Source organism: Lynx canadensis, chromosome B2 (assembly GCF_007474595.2).
Source record: "Lynx canadensis isolate LIC74 chromosome B2, mLynCan4.pri.v2, whole genome shotgun sequence".
Classification (NCBI taxonomy): domain Eukaryota; kingdom Metazoa; phylum Chordata; class Mammalia; order Carnivora; family Felidae; genus Lynx; species Lynx canadensis.
Genome location: NC_044307.1, coordinates 60,562,271 through 60,566,458, shown reverse-complemented (window position 1 = coordinate 60,566,458; position 4,188 = coordinate 60,562,271).

Genomic DNA, 4,188 nt, shown 5'->3' with positions numbered 1-4,188 from the left:
TGCACATGCAATAGTTTTGGAGGGTCACATTATTTTTCTACAATACAGTAGACATTTCTGTGTGCACTAAATTTCCCTTCCTTTGAAAACCTTCCTTTGTGAATCTGCATAACTGAAAATGTCATCTCTTTCACTATATATTCTTCAGATTTTCATCATTTCTTAACAAGTTATACCATTTAATTTACATATGATATAATAATTTTAAATATTTTAATTTTGAAATAAATGAAGCTATAAAGAATATAATCCACTAATCATGTAAATAGCCACAATTAATGAACGTAAATATGCATTGTATTAGCGTCAGATTTTTTTAACAAATAGGAAAAAAATAGAAATTCCCTCCATTACTCTTCTTGGACAATTTTCATCTCCCCTCCTTTCAAATTTATTGCCAATATATCCAATTATATGGAAAATTTGAAATAGTTGTCTATAAGCTTACATAAATTATTATTACATAGTTGTACTGTCTCATTTGTCTTTAGATATTTATATACACATTGATACAGACATTTCATTTACTCATTTTAATGGCTAGATTATGATTCATTTTATTAATATACCTCCCTTTATATATCTACATACCATTAGAAGGGATTTTGGTTTTTTTCCAGTTTCCTTCTTTACAAAGAGGAATACAATAAACAACCATATAAAAGTTTTCTACTGAGTATTTGTAAACATTCATGTAGGTGATATATCTAGTGCTGTAAGCTAATTGATATATTAAAACATTTTTAAAAAATTTTAAATTTGTATCCTTCATTTTTTAATTTTTAAATTATTTTTAAAACATTTAAAATGTTTAGATATTCTCTAACACACTGCATAGTAGTCATACTAATTTATCCTCTTTCCAATAAAGTTTGAGGGTTTCTGTTTCTCCAAAACCTTTCCAATATGTACTATGTTGTCTGTCTTTTTTACAATATTTTTGTCTTTAATGGGTATGAATTTGTATAACATATCTCTCCCCCCATTTTTCTGATTACCAATATGATTGAACACCTTTTAATATATTCATTTTCTGTTCCTTTTTATTTCATATCATGTGACATGTGTCTATTGGATGGCTTATTGTTAATGATGTATTGGAGTTCTTTATGTAGTTCTTTTTAGTGATTTTCTTGGATATTAGTTCTATATATCTCATGTGAGATGACTATGTTAAGAGTCAGCTGCTTACCTTTTAACAAAGATTAAAATGGAGTCTTCATTAAACATACTTCCAAGGTCTAGCTACTGCTTTTCCTAATTGGATTTTAAAGAAATCCAGAAATATTACTTTGCTGTCCTTCACAAAGCTTTCGTCAAAATTTCACCAACATTTCCTGGATGTGCAGGAATGGATTAGTTCTTTGTGTGCTAAATCTTTGCTCTACATCCTGTCTGTGCTCAGCTCTGCAGTTGTAGTAGGAGGAATCTGAGTTAAGAGTTGTGGGAAGAAAATAGTTTAGAGGTTACCTAGAAGAAAGTCTCCCCCACTGGGCAGAAGTAATTGATTCTATGTCAGTTGTTTAATGACACTCTAAGGCATGCACCCTACCAACAACCCAGCTGTAATAACCTGGAACTTTGCTACTCAACTTTTTCATGTCCACTATGTATGGACCACATAATTTTCTTCAGTGATGTTTCCTGGTTATTTTAAATGCTTTTGTGAATGCTTGAATTTTACTGAAGCAGAATTACTAATACTTTCAATATAGAATTCTTCATGATCCATTTGCCACGTTGTTATAGCCTTAAACTTACAGAACAAAAATGAAGAAAAAATACCTAGTAATTGAAACTTGACTCATCTACAGAAGTGTGTAAAGTTCTGTGTGTTTCTCATTTACCACTCACAGAGCACTGCTGACATCTCTAGGGTTAAAGAAGGAATTATTCAACTCTTGTTAAAGATGGTAAGGCAGACTTTATTCAGGACTGTCGTGATAGAAATAAGAACCACTGCAATGAGATTTTACAGCGGGAGAGAGATTAGGTTCAAATCCAAAAACAGCATGAGCAAGTGGGAATTTATAGTTGAGGCACACGGTGGGGGTCAGTGAATGGAAAATTACTAAGAGGAAACACAAGGAGTAAGAGGGATTCTGCTAAGCCAGCCTACCAGGATTCTTGCTGAAGCCAGGCCTGAGGGATGGTGGAGGATGAAGAGTCTTACCAAATATCAAGGGTGATCAGATATAAGGAGTGTGTGTGTGTCGGGGGTGGGAGGGGTGGTTTATGGTTAAACTGACTTATCAGGGTTCTTGCTAAAACTGGAAGCTGCACAGTGCACAGACTGGCCTAAAAGAAGGTTGAAGAGCCTGACTAAAGTTTGGCCAAACAAAGAATTTTTGTCACTGGTAACCAGTGGGTTTTTTCCTATACCAAGCAATTCTCTATGATACCAGTTGGGTGTCCTATAATTCAACTATATATTTTTTTAATTTTCTTAATGTTTATTTATTTTTGAGAAAGAGACAGAGCATGAATGGAGGAGGGAGAGGGAGACACAGAATCTGAAACAGGCTCCAGGCTCCGAGCTGTCAGCACAGAGCCTGATGCAGGGCTCGAACTCACAGACAATGAGATCATGACCTGAGCCGAAGTCAGAGGCTCAACCAACTGAGCCACCCAGGCGCCCCTAATTCAACTATATTTTGACATTATCTACATGGGGTTAATGTCAGATCTCACAAGTTAAGGGCTCAGTCCCACATAGTGCCCCCAATTTTATCAATTTAACATTTAATCTATTTCCCTTTTCTTTCAAAGAATTTTCTTTGTTAAACAATATATTATAAATGTGAAAGCAATTTCACAAAAATTACTTTTACACATTGTGAAATAATAAGAAATATTATATTTCCTATTAAACTGAAGTCCCAGGTTGTCACCTGTACTTCTGACCTACTGGCTATAAATCAATATTCTCATGAGCCTCTCCTTGGGTTCAATAGTTTGTTAAAATGACTCACAGAAATGAGGGAAAACACTAACTTACTTCTACCAGTTTATGATATAATAAAGGATACAGATGAAAAGCCAGATGAAGAGATACATAGACTGGGGCTGAAAGTCCCAAGATTCTGATCATGGCTTGATCTTTCTGGTGACCAGACCCAATCTAGAAGCCACCTGAGTCACCTTATTAAAACAAAAGTGTTCCTGGCATGATTTAGTTGTCCCTTGAGGAGGAGCACAAATCAAGAAGGCTTTCAGGGGTGTTGTTCCATTTCAATTGACCAGTAGTGAAACTGAAGCAGCCATTTAAATAAATGCATGGGAGAGAGACAGGAAGATGGCGGCGTAGGAGGAAGCTGGGCTCACCGCGCGTCCTGCTGATCACTTAGATTCCACCTACACCTGCCTAAATAACCCAGAAAACCGCCAGAGGATTAGCAGAACGGAGTCACCGGACCCAAGTGCAGACGAGAGGCCCACAGAAGAGGGTAGGAAGGGCGGCGAGGCGGTGCGCGCTCCACGGACTGGCGGGAGGGAGCCAGGGCGGAGGGGCGGCTCGCCGGCCAAGCAGAGCCCCCGAGTCCGCTTGCAAAAGCGGAGGGGCCTGACGGACTGTGTTCCGACAGCAAGCGCGACTTAGCATCTGGGAGGTCATAAGTTAACAGCTCTGCTCGGAAAGCAGGAAGGCTGGAGGACAAAGGGAGGGTGAGCTGCGGAGCCCCCGGACGACAGAGCTCAGTTTGGTGGGGAACAAAGGTGCTCGCCAGCGCCATCTCCCCCGCCCATCCCCCAGCCAAAATCCCAAAGGGAACCGGTTCCAGCCAGGGAAATTGCTCGCTCCTCGCAAACACCCAACTCTGTGCTTCTGCGGAGCCAAACCTCCGGCAGCGGATCTGACTCCCTCCGGCTGCCACAGGGCCCCTCCTGAAGTGGATCACCTAAGGAGAAGCGAGCTAAGCCTGCCCCCCCTGCCGCCCGCCGTGCACCTTGCCTTCCCACCCCAGCTAATACGCCAGATCCCCAGCATCACAAGCCTGGCAGTGTGCAAGTAGCCCAGACGGGCCACCCCACCCCACAGTGAATCCCGCCCCTAGGAGAGGGGAAGAGAAGGCACACACCAGTCTGACTGTGGCCCCAGCGGTGGGCTGGGGGCAGACATCAGGACTGACTGCGGCCCCGCCCACCAACTCCAGTTATACACCACAGCACAGGGGAAGTGCCCTGCAGGTC